Source organism: Triticum dicoccoides, chromosome 5A, assembly GCF_002162155.2.
Source record: "Triticum dicoccoides isolate Atlit2015 ecotype Zavitan chromosome 5A, WEW_v2.0, whole genome shotgun sequence".
In the NCBI taxonomy this organism is placed as follows: domain Eukaryota; kingdom Viridiplantae; phylum Streptophyta; class Magnoliopsida; order Poales; family Poaceae; genus Triticum; species Triticum dicoccoides.
The window spans coordinates 660,800,368-660,817,135 of NC_041388.1; positions in this window are offsets into that span (position 1 = coordinate 660,800,368).

Here is a 16,768-nt window from a genome sequence, read left to right on the forward strand (position 1 = left end):
AGTTTTTTTGTTTTCTTTGTTGCTTTATTTATTTTATTTTGTGATTAACTTTACTATAAAAATAGTTTTTTCCTGTTTTTTTTATTTTTTTGCATTATTTATTTTCTTTTGTTTTTCTGCTTTAATTTTTAATTCTGTTTGCTTTTAGGTTAGCAAAATTATAAACTTTCTGTTAGTGCCATTAGTTTTAGAAAAATTATAAACTTTCTGTTAGTGCCATTAGTTTTCAAATTTGAATAGTTAAAATTTGAATTCTTTGAAATTTGTGTGAATCACAAGTTTGTGATTAACTTACTAAAAAATGAGAATAGATGCGCTTATAGAGAAAATTCAACCTAAATTCATAGTAAATTTCTATGAATTTCAGAGAAATTCACTATGAATTTAGGTTAAATTTTTCTCTATTAGGGCATCTATTTTCACTTTGAGAGGAGCTCAACAAGGCAGAGAGGGATGGCTTATAAACCGGTGTGAGCCCCCTTCGGTTGACGAGGTGGGACTAAAGTCTGCCCGCAACGAGGACCAACCCTTTAGTCTCGGTTTGTGGCACAAACCGGGACTAACGGTCATGGGCCAGGGGCGAGGAGCAAAATTATAAACTTTCTGTTAGTGCCATTAGTTTTAGAAAGTTGAAAGTTGAAAGTTGGCATGGGCCAGGGACTAATGGTCATGGTATTACGAGGGCCGAACCATAAGACATTAAAGCATTTCAAATGAACTCTGAAAAAGTTGAAAGTTGGCATGGTATCATAATTTCACCCACATAGCATGTGCATGTACAAAACGAACAATGGTAGCATGTTCGTGTGTTACAAAGTTGGCATGGTATCATCATAATAGTTGCGGGAGAAAGTCTTCACTTTTTCTTCGCTTGTGTCATTTGCTTATTGCGCCGTAACCATGGATAATCTTCATTGTTTATCAGGATGCTTGGGTCAACCTTGACATTGAAGGGAGGAATTTCATGAAACTTTTCATAATCTTCAGACATGTCTGTCTTGCCGTCCACTCCCAGGATGTCCCTTTTTCCTGAAAGAACTATGTGGCGCTTTGGCTCATCGTATGATGTATTCGCTTCCTTATCTTTTCTTTTTCTCGGTTTGGTAGACATGTCCTTCACATAGATAACCTGTGCCACATCATTGGCTAGGACGAACGGTTCGTCAGTGTACCCAAGATTTTTCAGATCCATTGTTGTCATTCCGTACTGTGGGTCTACCTGTACCCCGCTGCCTGACAGATTGACCCATTTGCACTTAAACAAAGGGACCTTAAAATCAGGTTCATAGTCAAGTTACCATATGTCCACTATGTAACCATAATATGTGTCCTTTCCGCTCTCGGTTGCTGCATCAAAGCGGACACCGCTGTTTTGGTTGGTGCTCTTTTGATCTTGGGCGATCGTGTAAAATGTATTCCCATTTATCTCATATCCTTTGTAAGTCAATACAGTCAAAGATGGTCCCCTGGAGAACAAGTACAACTCATCACAAACAGTGTTGTCACCTCTGAGACGTGTTTCCAACCAACTTCTGAAAGTCTTGATGTGTTCACATGTAATCCAGTCGTTGCACTGCTCTGGGTGTTTGGAGCGCAGACTGTTCTTGTGTTCATCGACATACGGGGTCACCAAGGTAGAGTTCTGTAGAACTGTGTAGTGTGCTTGAGACCAAGAATATCCGTCCATGCATATTATTGAGTCTCTTCCAAGAGTGCCTTTTCCAGTCAGTCTCCCCTCATACCGCGATTTAGGGAGACCTATCTTCTTAAGGCCAGGAATGAAGTCAACACAAAACCCGATAACATCCTCTGTTTGATGACCCATGGAGATGCTTCCTTCTGGCCTAGCGTGGTTACGGACATATTTCTTTAGGACTCCCATGAACCTCTCAAAGGGGAACATATTGTGTAGAAATACGGGCCCCAGGATGACAATCTCGTCGACTAAATGAACTAGGACGTGCGTCATGATATTTAAGAAGGATGGTGGGAACACCAGCTCAAAACTGATAAGACATTGCGCCACATCACTCCTTAGCCTTGGTACGATTTCTGGATCGATCACCTTCTGAGAGATTGCATTGTGGAATGCACATAGCTTCACAATGGCTAATCGGACGTTTTTCGGTAGAAGCCCCCTCAATGCAACCGGAAGCAGTTGCGTCATAATCATGTGGCAGTCATGAGACTTTAGGTTCTGAAACTTTTTCTCCGGCATATTTATTATTCCCTTTATATTCGACGAGAAGCCAGTTGTGACCTTCATACTGAGCAGGCATTAAAAGAAGATTTCTTTCTCTTCTTTCGTAAGAGCGTAGCTGGCATGACCTTTATACTGCTTCGGAGTCATGCTGTGTTTTTCGTGTAAACGTTGCAGGTCCTCTCGTGCCTCAGGTGTATCATTTGTCTTCCCATACACGCCCAAGAAGCCTAGCAGGTTCACGCAAAGGTTCTTCGTCACATGCATCACGTCGATTGAAGAGCGGACCTCTAGGTCTTTCCAGTAGGGTAGGTCCCAAAATAAAGATTTCTTCTTCCACATGGGTGTGTGTCCCTCAGCGTCATTCGGAACACCTAGTCCACCGGGACCCTTTCCAAAGATTACGTAGTGTAAATCATTGACCATAGCAAGTACGTGATCACCGGTACGCATGGCGGGCTTCTTCCGGTGATCTGCCTCGCCTTTGAAATGCTTGCCTTTCTTTCGACATTGATGGTTGGTCGGAAGAAATCGAAGATAGCCCAGGTACACATTCTTCCTGCATTTGTCCAGGTATATACTTTCAGTGTCATCTAAACAGTGCGTGTATGCGTGGTATCCTTTGTTTGCCTGTCCTGAAAGGTTACTGAGAGCGGGCCAATCGTTGATGGTCATGAACAGCAACGCCTTAAGATTAAATTCCTCCTGTGTGTGCTCATCCCACGTATGTACACCGTTTCGATTCCACAGCTGTAAAAGTTCTTCAACTAATGACCTTAGGTACACATCAATGTCGTTGCCGGGTTGCTTAGGGCCTTGGATGAGAACTGGCATCATAATGAACTTCCGCTTCATGCACATCCAAGGAGGAAGGTTATACATACATAGTGTCACGGGCCAGGTGTTGTGACTGTGATTGCTGCTCTGCTCCCCAAAAGGATTAATGCCATCCGCGCTTAAAGCAAACCATACATTCCTTGGGTCCTCTGCAAACTCATCCAAGTACTTTCTCTCGATTTTTCTCCACTGCGACCCGTCAGCGGGTGCTCTCAACTTCCCATCTTTCTTTCGGTTCTCACTGTGCCATCGCATCAACTTGGCATGCTCTTCATTTCTGAACAGACGTTTCAACCATGGTATTATAGGAGCATACCACATCACCTTCGCAGGAACCCTCTTCCTGGGGGGCTCGCCGTAAACATCACCAGGGTCATCTCATCTGATCTTATACCGTAGTGCACCGCATATCGGGCATGCGTTCAGATCCTTGTATGCACCGCGGTAGAGGATGCAGTCCTTAGGGCATGCATGTATCTTCTCCACCTCCAATCCTATAGGGCATACGACCTTCTTTGCTGCATATGTACTGTCGGGCAATTCGTTATCCTTTGGGAGCTTCTTCTTCAATATTTTCAGTAGCTTCTCAAATCCTTTGTCAGCCACAGCATTCTCTGCCTTCCACTGCAGCAATTCCAGTATGGTACCGAGCTTTGTGTTGCCATCTTCGCAATTGGGGTATAACCATTTTTTGTGATCCTCTAACATGCGATCGAACTTCAGCTTCTCCTTTTGACTTTCGCATTGCGTCCTTGCATCGACAATGACCCGACGGAGATCATCATCATCGGGCACATCGTCTGGTTCCTCTTGATCTTCAGCAACTTCACCCGTTGCAGCATCAGTGGGCACATCGTCTGGTCCTCTTGATCTTCACCAGCTCCCCCTGTTGTAGCATCACCGTATTCAGGGGGCACATAGTTGTCATCGTACTCTTCTTCTTCGCCGTCTTCCATCATAACCCCTATTTCTCCGTGCCTCGTCCAAACATTATAGTGTGGCATGAAACCCTTGTAAAGCAGGTGGGAGTGAAGGATTTTCCGGTTAGAGTAAGACCTCGTATTCCCACATTCAGTGCATGGACAACACATAAAACCATTCTGCTTGTTTTCCTCAGCCGCATCGAGAAACTCATGCACGCCCTTAATGTACTCGCAGGTGTGTCTGTCACCGTACATCCATTGTCGGTCCATCTGCGTGCATTATATATAATTAAGTGTCCAAATTAATAGAGGTTCATCATCACATTAAAACCAAAGTGCATATATAGTTCTCATCTAACAACATATAGCTCTCCAGAGCATCTAATTAATTAAACCATACATTGAAACTATGTAAAACATTTCAATGCGAAAACAAATGCGATCATAATCGCAACCAAAGTAACAATTGATCCAACGACATAATGATACCAAGCCTCAGTATGAATGGCATATTTTCTAATCTTTCTAATCTTCAAGCGCATTGCATCCATCTTGATCTTGTGATCATCGACGACATCTGCAATATGCAACTCCAATATCATCTTCTCCTCCTCAATTTTTTTATTTTTTTCCTTCAACAAATTGTTTTCTTCTTCAACTAAATTTAACCTCTTGACAATAGGGTCGGTTGGCATTTCCGATTCACATACATCCTACATAAATAAAATCTATGTCACGTTGGTCGGCATAATTTCCATAAACAATAAATGAACCAATAGTTATAAAGATAATATATATATATATCACATCCGAATCATAGACAGGACGAGGGCCGACGGGGGAGGATACCAAAACCATCGCACTATATAAGATGCAATAATAAAAGTAAGAAAATAATAAAAGTATCTATGTAAACATACAAGTAAGAATATTTTTCCTTTTAGAAAGAAGATAAAAACAAGAGGCTCACCACAGTGGTGCCGGCGATGAGCTCGGCGCGGGTGATCGACAGCGGTGAAGATGGGGACGGGGCGTGACGGACCGCTAAACCTAGACAAATATTATGGAAAATGGAGCTTGGAGGTCGAGCTTGGAGAGGAGAAAGCTTAAGTAGTGTGGCTCGGGCATTCCATCGAACACCTTGTGTGCATAGGAGGTGAGCTAGAGCACCACCAAGCCCTCTCCCCCTCGGCCAGAGAAAAACAAAGCACTGGGGTGCTCTGCTCGCGAGCGAGGGGTATATATAGGCACCTCATTGGTCCCGGTTGGTGACATGAACCGGGACTAAAGGGGAGCCTTTAGTGCCAGTTCAAGCCACCAACCGGGACCAATGGTGGTGGGCCAGGAGCGAGGCCCATTGGTCCCGGTTCATCCCACCAACCGGGACCAAAAGGTCCAGATGATCCGGGACCAATGGCCCACGTGGCCCGGCCGGCCCCCTGGGCTCACGAACCGGGACCAATGCCTGCATTGGTCCCGGTTCTGGACTGAACCGGGACTAATGGGCTGACCCGGCCTGGACCAAAGCCATGTTTTCTACTAGTGATTAGGCATAGATATATCATTTGGATTATCAGCTGGTTCAGCAATAGGTTCACTAGAAGTTTGCACAGTTCTATCATTTTTCTTTTTCTTCTTTTTAGAAGAACTAGGAACATCAATATTATTTCTTTGAGAATCTTGCTCGATTCTCTTAGGGTGGCCTTCAGGATACAAAGGTTCCTGAGTCATTCTACCAGTTCTAGTAGCCACTCTAATAGCATAATCATTTTTCTTACTATTCATTTCATCAAGCGCTTCTTTTTGAGCTTTAAGTACTTGTTCTACTTGAGTGGTAACCATAGAAGCATGTTTGCTAACAAGTTTAAGTTCACCTTTAATATCAGCCATGTAATCACCAAAGCGTCTAATCATATAAGCATTTTCTTTTAATCTACCAAAATAAGCATTGAAGTCGTCTTGCTTATACATAAAGTTATCAAACTCGTCCAGGCACTGACTAGCAATTTTAGTAGGAGGAACTTCAGCTTTATCATATCTATAGAGAGAATTTACCTTTACTACCTGTGTCGGGATATCGGGGTCAGGAGGTTCTTCAATAAATAAAGAATTGAGATCATAAGTTTCTTCAACAGGCGGTGAATTAAGACCATGTATTTCTTCAATAGGAGGTAAATTCTTAACATCTTCAGCTTTAATACCTTTTTCTTTCATAGATTTCTTTGCCTCTTGCATATCTTCGGGACTGAGAAATAGAACACCTCTCTTCTTCGGAGTTGGTTTAGTAATAGACACAGCAATTGGAGCAGGAGTTGGCTCAGGAGCTGGCTCAGGAGGTGCCCAATTATTTTCATTTGTCAACATATTATTCAATAGAATTTCAGCTTCATCCGGTGTTCTTTCCCTGAAAAGAGAACCAGCACAACTATCCAGGTAATCTCTGGAAGCATCGGTTGGTCCATTATAAAAGATATCAAGTATTTCGGGTTTCTTAAGAGGATGATCAGGCAAAGCATTAAGTAACTTGAGAAGCCTCCCCCAAGCTTGTGGGAGACTCTCTTCTTTAATTTGCACAAAGTTGTATATTTCCCTCAAAGCAGCTTGTTTCTTATGAGCAGGGAAATATTTAGCAGAGAAGTAATAAATCATATCCTGGGGACTACTCACACAACCAGAATCAAGAGAATTAAACCATATCTTAGCATCACCCTTTAATGAGAATGGAAATATTTTGAGTATATAAAAGTAACGCGATCTCTCATCATTAGTAAACAGGGCAGCTATATCATTTAACTTACTAAGATGTGCCACAACAGTTTCAGATTCATAGCCATAAAACGGATCACATTCAACCAAAGTAATTATATCAGGATCAACAGAGAATTCATAATCCTTATCAGGAACACATATAGGTGAAGTAGCAAAAGCAGGGTCGGGTCTCATTTTATCTGTAAGTGATTCTTTGCTCCATTTAATTAATAACATCTTAAGCTCATATCTATCTTTGCAAGCAAAAATAGTGGCAGAAGATTCCTTATCAAAAAGAAAGCCCTCAGGAATAACAGGCATATTTTCATCATCGTATTCAGATTCAATAATTTCTTTTTCTCTAGCCCTAGCAATTTGTTCATTAAGAAATTCACCAAGGGGAACAGTAGTATCAGGCATAGAAGCAGTTTCATCATAAGTATCATGCATAGCAGAAGTGGCATCATCAATAACATGCGACATATCAGAACGATTGCAGAAGCAGGTGGAGGTGTCGCTAGCTTACTCATAACAGAAGGTGAATCAAGTGCCGAGCTAGATGGCAGTTCCTTACCTCCCCTCATAGTTGAGGGATAGATCTTGGTTTTAGATCTCTCAAGTTCTTCATAATGATAAGCAGATATAAATCCCAAGTGACTCAAAGAATAGAGCTATGCTCCCCGGCAACGGCGCCGGAAATTAGTCTTGATGACCCACAAGTATAGGGGATTGCAACAGCTTTCGAGGGTAGTATTCAACCCAAATATATTGATTCGACACAAGGGGAGCAAAAGAATATTCTCAAGTATTAGCAGCTGAGTTGTCAATTCAACCACACCTGGAAACTTAATATCTGCAGCAAAGTGTTTAGTAGCAAAGTAATATGATAGTGGTGGTAGCGGCAAAAAAAGTAAAGACAGCAAAAGTAATGTTTTTGGTATTTTGTAGTGATTGCAACAGTAGCAGCGGAAAAGTAAATAAGCGAGAACCAGTATATGGGAAACTCGTAGGCACCGGATCAGTGATGGATAATTATGCCGGATGCGGTTCATCATGTAACAGTCATAACATAGGGTGACACAGAACTAGCTCCAATTCATCAATGTAATGTAGGCATGTATTCCGTATATAGTCATACGTGCTTATGGAAAAGAACTTGCATGACATGTTTTGTCCTACCCTCTCGTGGCAGCAGGGTCCTATTGGAAACTTAGGGATATTAAGGCCTCCTTTTAATAGAGAACCGGAACAAAGCATTAGCACATAGTGAATACATGAACTCCTCAAACTACGGTCATCACCGGGAGTGGTCCCGATTATTGTCACTTCGGGGTTGCCGGATCATGACACATAGTAGGTGACTATAGACTTGCAAGATAGGATCAAGAACTCACATATATTCATGAAAACATAATAGGTTCATATCTGAAATCATGGCACTCGGGCCCTAGTGACAAGCATTAAGCATGGCAAAGTCATAGCAACATCAATCTCAGAACATAATGGATACTAGGGATCAAACCCTAACAAAACTAATTCGATTACATGATAAATCTCATCCAACCCATCACCATCCAGCTAGCCTACGATGGAATTACTCACGCACGGCGGTGAGCATCATGAAATTGGTGATGGAGGATGGTTGATGATGACGACGGCGACGAATCCCCCTCTCCGGAGCCCCGAACGGACTCCAGATCAGCCCTCCCGAGAGGTTTTAGGGCTTGGCGGCGGCTCTGTATAGAGTTTTTGTATTGTAAAATGTGATGATTTCTTCTCTCTTATTTTTTTATCTCCGAAAGCGAATATATAGAGTTGGAGTTGGCGTCGGAGGGTTTCCAGGGGGCCCACGAGGTAGGGGGCGCGCCCTAGGGGGGGCGCCCCCCACCCTCGTGGAAAGGGTGTGGGCCCCTTAGTCTTCATCTTTGGCGAGGATTTTTTATTGTTTTTTCTAAGATGTTCCGTGGAGTTTCAGGTCATTCCGAGAATATTTGTTTTCTGCACATAAAACAACATCATGGCAATTCTGCTGAAAACAGCGTCAGTCCGGGTTAGTTCCATTCAAATCATAAAGTTAGAGTCCAAAACAAGGGCAAAAGTGTTTGGAAAAGTAGATATGATAGAGACGTATCACGACATCGGCTGCGATTTCAGATCTACGCTAGAGGCGGCAGCAGCGGAAGAGGCGGCAGCGTTTGCGGTGGATTTGGTGCCCCCCTTGCTGTTGGCCACCGTCTGATCGACCTTGTCTGTGCCATGGCTCCCTGATGTCTACTACACAACCTTCTTCTTGTAGACGTTGTTGGGCCTCCAAGTGCAGAGGTTTGTAGTACAGTAGAAAAATTTCCCTCAAGTGGATGACCTAAGGTTTATCAATCTGTAGGAGGCGTAGGATGAAGATGGTCTCTCTCAAGCAACCCTGCAACCAAATAACAAAGAGTCTCTTGTGTCCCCAACACACCGAATACAATGGTAAATTGTATAGGTGCACTAGTTTGGCGAAGAGATGGTGATACAAGTGCAATATGGATGGTAGATAAAGGTATTTGTAATCTGAAAATATAAAAACAGCAAGGTAACTAATGGTAAAAGTGAGATTAAACGGTATTGCAATGCGTTGAAACAAGGCCTAGGGTTCATACTTTCACTAGTGCAAGTCCTCTCAAAAATACTAACATAATTGGATCACATAACTATCCCTCAACATGCAATAAAGAGTCACTCCAAAGTCACTAATAGCGGAGAACAAACAAAAAGATTATGGTAGGGTACGAAACCACCTCAAAGTTATTCTTTCCAATCAATCTGTTGGGCTATTCCTATAAGTGTCACAAACAGCCCTAGAGTTCGTACTAGAATAACACCTTAAGACACAAATCAACCAAAACCCTAATGTCACCTAGATACTCCAATGTCACCTCAAGTATCCGTGGGTATGATTATATGATATGCATCATACAATCTCATATTCATCTATTCAACCAACACATAGAACCTCAAAGAGTGCCCCAAACTTTCTATCGGAGAATCACGACGAAAACGTGTGCCAGCCCCTATGCATAGGTTCATGGGCGGAACCCGCAAGTTGATCACCAAAACATACATCAAGTGAATCATGTGGTATCCCATTGTCACCACAGATACGCACGACAAGACATACATCAAGTGTTCTCAAATCTTTAAAGACTCAATCCGATAAGATTAGTTCAAAGGGGAAACTCAAATCATTGCAAGAGAGAAGAGGGGGAGGAGAAACATAGGATCCAACTATAATAGCAAAGCTCGCGATACATCAAGATCGTGCCAAATCAAGAACACGAGAGAGAGAGAGAGAGATAGAGATCAAACACATAGCTACTGGTACATACCCTCAGCCTTGAGGGAGAACTACTCCCTCCTCGTCATAGAGAGCACCGGGATGATGAAGATGGCTACCAGAGAGGAATTTCCCCCTCCGGCAGGGTGCCGAAACAGGTCTAGATTGGTTTTTGGTGGCTACGGAGGCTTCTGGCGGCGGAACTCCCGATCTATTGTGCTCACGGATGTTTTTAGGGTATATGGAGATATATAGGTGGAAGAAGTATGTCGGGGGGGCCACGAGGGGCCCACGAGGGTGGAGGGCGCGCCCCCCTACCTCGTGGCCTCCTCGAAGCTTCCCTTACATAGACTCCAAGTCTTCTGGGCTTCTTCTGATCCAAAAAAAAGGTTCCGTGAAGTTTCAGGTCATTTGGACTCCGTTTGATTTTCCTTTTCTTCGAAAACCTAAAACAAGGTAAAAACTTAAACTGGCACTGGGCTCTGGGTTAATAGGTTAGTCCAAAAAATGATATAAAAGTGTATAATAAAGCCCATAAACATCCAAAACAGTAGATAATATAGCATGGAGCAATAAAAAATTGTAGATACATTGGAGACGTATCAGCATCCCCAAGCTTAATTCCTGCTTGCCCTCAAGTAGGTAAATGATAAAAACAGAATTTTTGATGCGGAGTGCTACTTGGCATAATTTCAATGTGATTCTTCTTAATTGTGGTATGAATATTCAAATCCATAAGATTCAAGACAAAAGTTCATATTGACATAGAAATAATAATACTTCAAGCATACTAACCAAGCAATCATGTCTTCTCAAAATAACATGGCCAAAGAAAGATATCCCTACAAAATCATATAGTCTGGCTATGCTCTATCTTCACCACACAAAATATTTAAATCATGCACAACCCCGATGACAAGCCAAGCAATTGTTTCATACTTTTGATGTTCTCAAACTTTTTCAATCTTCACGCAATACATGAGCGTGAGCCATGGATATAGAACTATAGGTGGAATAGAGTGGTGGTTGTGGAGGAGACAAAAAGGAGAAGATAGTCTCACATCAACTAGGCGTACCAACGGGCTATGGAGATGCCCATCAATAGATATCAATGTGAGTGAGTAGGGATTGCCATGCAACGGATGCACTAGAGCTATAAGTATATGAAAGCTCAAAAAGAAACTAAGTGGGTGTGCATCCAACTCGCTTGCTCACGAAGACCTAGGGCATTTTGAGGAAGCCCATCATTGGAATATGCAAGCCAAGTTCTATAATGAAAGATTCCCACTAGTATATGAAAGTGACAACATAGGAGACTCTCTATCCTGAAGATCATGGTGCTACTTTGAAGCACAAGTGTGGTAAAAGGATAATAGCATTGCCCCTTCTCTCTTTTTCTCTCATTTTTTATTCTTTTATTTAGGCCTTCTCTTTTCTTTATGGCCTCTTTTCTCTTTTTTTTATTTGGGCTTCTTTGGCCTCTTTTATTTATTTATTTTCGTCCGGAGTCTCATCCCGACTTGTGGGGGAATCATAGTCTCCATCATCCTTTCCTCACTGGGACAATGCTCTAATAATGATGATCATCACACTTTTATTTTTCTTACAACTCAAGAATTACAACTCGATACTTAGAACAAGATATGACTCTATATGAATGCCTCCGGCGGTGTACCGAGATGTGCAATGATGCATGAGTGACATGTATTAAAGAATTATGAATGGTGGCCTTGCCACAAATACGATGTCAACTACATGATCATGCAAAGCAATATGACAATGATGAAGCGTGTCATAATAACAGAATAGTGGAAAGTTGCATTGCAATATATCTCGGAATGGCTATGGAAATGCCATAATAGGTAGGTATGGTGGCTGTTTTGAGGAAGGTATATGGTGGGTTTATGGCACCGGCGAAAGTTGCACGGTACTAGAGAGGCTAGCAATGGTGGAAGGGTGAGAGTGCTTATAATCCATGGACTCAACATTAGTCATAAAGAACTCACATACTTATTACAAAAATCTATTAGTTATCGAAACAAAGTACAATGTGCATGCTCCTAGGGGGATAGATTGGTAGGAAAAGACCATCGCTCGTCCCCGACCGCCACTCATAAGGAAGACAATCAATAAATAAATCATGCTCCGACTTCATCACATAACGGTTCACCATACGTGCATGCTACGAGACTTGCAAACTTCAACACAAGCATTTCTCAGTTTCACAACTACTCAACTAGCATGACTTTGATATTATTACCCCCATATCTCAAAACACTCATCAAGCATCAAACTTCTCTTAGTATTCAACACACTCATAAGAGAATTTTATTATTAATCTTGTATACCTAGCATATTAGGATTTTAAGCAAATTTCCATGTTATTAAGACTCTCAAAATAATATAAGTGAAGCATGAGAGTTCATATATTTCTTCAAAATAAAACTACCACCATGCTCTAAAAGATATAAGTGAAGCACTAGAGCAAATGACAAACTACTCCGAAAGATATAAGTGAAGATCAATGAGTAGTTGAATAATTATGCAACTATGTGAAGACTATCTAACATTTAATAATTTCAGATCTTGATACTTTATTCAAACAGCAAGAAAAACAAAATAAAATGACATCTAAGAATAGAAAACATCATGTGAAGAAGCAAAAACTTAGGATCAACCGATAATAACCGATAGTTGTTGAAGAAGAAAGGTGGGATGCCAACCGGGGCATCCCCAAGCTTAGATGCTTGAGACTTATTGAAATATTATCTTGGGGTGCCTTGGTCATCCCCAAGCTTGAGATTTTGTGTCTCCTTAATTCCTCTCATGTCGCGGTCTCCCTAAATCTCAAAAGCTTCATCCACACAAAACTCGACAAGGACTCGTGAGATAAGTTAGTATAAACCATTGCAAAAACCTTATCATACTCTACTGTAGAAAATCACTAAAATTATTATTCAAAATTGAATACTAAATTACTCTGCATATTTAATAGTCCTATCCTCAAATAGAATCATTAAAGAAGCAAACATATGCAAACAATGCAAACATAACAGCAATCTACCTAAACAGGATAGTCTGTAAAGAATGCTGCAACATCCATACTTACCTAGATCCAAAAATTATGAAAGAAAATTCCCACTATAGTAAATTTATCAGAGCTTAATATGCAAAAGGTTCCAACATTTTATCACATTCTGACTTTTCTAGAGAATTATTGCAACAGCGGTAAACTTTCTGTTTTCAAACAGCAACATGTGGACTTCTAAAATAGGCATAGTAAAGGCTATCAATGCCACTTTTATTGAAATAAAAGATGCAAAACATTGTTCTAAATAACAGCAAGAAAATCCTAACAAAATAAATTGACGCTCCAAGCAAAACACATATCATGTGGTGAATAAAAATATAGCTCCAAGTAAAGTTACCGATGAACGAAGACGAAAGAGGGGATGCCTTCCGGGGCATCCCCAAGCTTAGGCTCTTGGCTATCCTTGAATATTAACTTGGGGTGCCTTGGAAATCCCCAATCTTAGTCTCTTGCCACTCCTTATTCCATAGTCCATCGAATCTTTACCCAAAACTTGAAAACTTCACAACACAAAACTTAACAGAAAACTCGTAAGCTCCGTTAGTATAAGAAAATAAATCACCACTTCAGGGTAATGTAATGAACTCATTCTTTATTTATATTTGTGTTAAACCTACTGTATTCCAACTTATCTATGGTTTATAAACTACTTTACTAGCCATAGATTCATCAAAATAAGTAAACAACACATGAAAAACAGAATCTGTCAAAAACAGAACAGTCTGTAGTAATCTGGATCAAACGTATACTTATGGAACTCATAAAATTCTCAAATAAATTGCTAGACCTGAGGAATTTATCTGTTAATCATATTCAAAAAGAATTAACTAAATATCACTCTCCAATATAAAATGGCAGAAATTATCGTGAGCGCTAAAGTTTCTGTTTTTACAGCAAGATATCAAGACTTTCCCCCAAGTCTTCCCAAAGGTTCTACTTGGCACAAACACTAATTAAAACATAAAACAACATATAAGCCGAGTCTAGATGAATTATTAATTACTAAACAGGAGCAAAAATCAAGGAACAAAAATAAAATTGGGTTGCCTCCCAATAAGCACTATCGTTTAACGCCCCTAGCTAGGCATGATGATTTCAACGATGCTCACGTAAAAGATAAGAATTGTAACATAAAGAGAGAATCTTGAAGAAGATGACTAGCACATTTAAGTCTAACCCACTTCCTATGCATAGGGATTTTGTGAGCAAACAACTTATGGGAACAATAATCAACTAGCATAGGAAGGCAAAACAAGCATAACTTCAAGATTTTAAACACATAAAGAGGAAACTTGATATTATTGCAATTCCTACAAGCATATATTCCTCCCTCATAATAATTTTCAGTAGAATCATGAATGAAATCAACAATATAAACAGCACCTAAAGCATTCTTTTCATGATCTACAAGCATAGAATTTTTATTACTCTCCACATATGCAAAATTCTTCTCACGAATGATAGTGGGAGCAAACTCAACAAAATAATTATCATGTGATTGAAAATTAAGATCAAGATGACAAGTTTCATGGTTATCATTATTCTTTAAAGCATACGTGTCATCACAATAATCATCGTAGATAGGAGGCATGCTTTCATCATAATAAATTTGCTCATCAAAACTTGGGGGACAAAAAAATATCATCTTCATCAAACATAGCTTCCCCAAGCTTGTGGCTTTGCATATCATTAGCATCATGGATATTCAAGGAATTCATACTAACAATATTGCAATCATGCTCATCATTCAAATATTTAGTGCCAAAAATTTTATAGATTTCTTCTTCTAGCACTTGAGCACAATTATCCTTTCCATCATACTCACGAAAGATGTTAAAAAGGTGAAGCGTATGAGACAAACTCAATTCCATTTTTATAGTTTTCTTTTATAAACTAAACTAGTGATAAAACAAGAAACTAAAAGACTCGATTGCAAGATCTAAAGATATACCTTCAAGCACTCACCTCCCCGGCAACGGCGCCAGAAAAGAGCTTAGTTGACGGGGTGTTAGTGCCGCTTTCCTTGCCTCCCCGGCAACGGCACCAGAAAAGAGCTTGATGTCTACTACACAACCTTCTTCTTGTAGACGTTGTTGGGCCTCCAAGTGCAGAGGTTTGTAGGACAGTAGCAAATTTCCCTGAAGTGGATGACCTAAGGTTTAGCAATCCGTAGGAGGCGTAGGATGAAGATGGTCTCTCTCAAGCAACCCTGCAACCAAATAACAAAGAGTCTCTTGTGTCCCCAACACACCCAATACAATGGTAAATTGTATAGGTGCACTAGTTCGGCGAAGAGATGGTGATACAAGTGCAATATGGATGGTAGATAAAGGTATGTAATCTGAAAATATAAAAACAGCAACGTAACTAATGATAAAAGTGAGCGTAAACGATATTGCAATGCGTTGAAACAAGGCCTAGGGTTCATACTTTCACTAGTGCAAGTCCTCTCAACAATACTAACATAATTGGATCACATAACTATCCCTTAACATGCAACAAAGAGTCACTCCAAAGTCACTAATAGCGGAGAACAAACAAAGAGATTATGGTAGGGTACGAAACCACCTCAAACTTATTCTTTCCAATCAATCCGTTGGGCTATTCCTATAAGTGTCACAAACAGCCCTAGAGTTCGTACTAGAATAACACCTTAAGACACAAATCAACCAAAACCCTAATGTCACCTAGATACTCCAATGTCACCTCAAGTATGCGTGGATATGATTATACGATATGCATCACACAATCTCATATTCATCTATTCAACCAACACATAGAACCTCAAAGAGTGCCCCAAAGTTTCTACCGGAGAATCACGACGAAAATGTGTGCCAACCCCTATGCATAGGTTCATGGGCGGAACCCGCAAGTTGATCACCAAATCATACATCAAGTGAATCATGTGGTATCCCATTGTCACCACAGATACGCACGACAAGACATACATCAAGTGTTCTCAAATCTTTAAAGACTCAATCCGATAAGATTACTTCAAAGGGGAAACTCAATTCATTACAAGAGAGAAGAGGGGGAGGAGAAACATAGGATCCAACTATAATAGCAAAGCTCGCGATACATCAAGATCGTGCCAAACCAAGAACACGAGAGAGATATATCAAACACATAGCTACTGGTACATACGCTCAGCCCCGAGGGAGAACTACTCCCTCCTCGTCATAGAGAGCACCGGGATGATGAAGATGGCCACCGGAGAGGGATTGCCCCCTCCGGCAGGGTGCCAGAACGGGTCTAGATTGGTTTTCGGTGGCTACGGAGGCTTCTGGCGGCGGAACTCCCGATCTATTGTGCTCACGGATGTTTTTAGGGTATATGGAGATATATAGGTGGAAGAAGTACGTCGAGGGGGCCACAAGGGGCCCACGAGGGTGGAGGGCGCGCCCCCTACCTCGTGGCCTCCTCGAAGCTTCCCTTACATAGACTCCAAGTCTTCTGGGCTTCTTCTGATCCAAAAATAGGTTCCGTGAAGTTTCAGGTCATTTGGACTCCGTTTGATTTTCCTTTTCTTCGAAACCCTAAAACAAGGTAAAAACAGAAACTGGCACTAGGATCTGGGTTAATAGGTTAGTCCCAAAAATGATACAAAAGTGTATAATAAAGCCCATAAACATCCAAAACAGTAGATAATAATT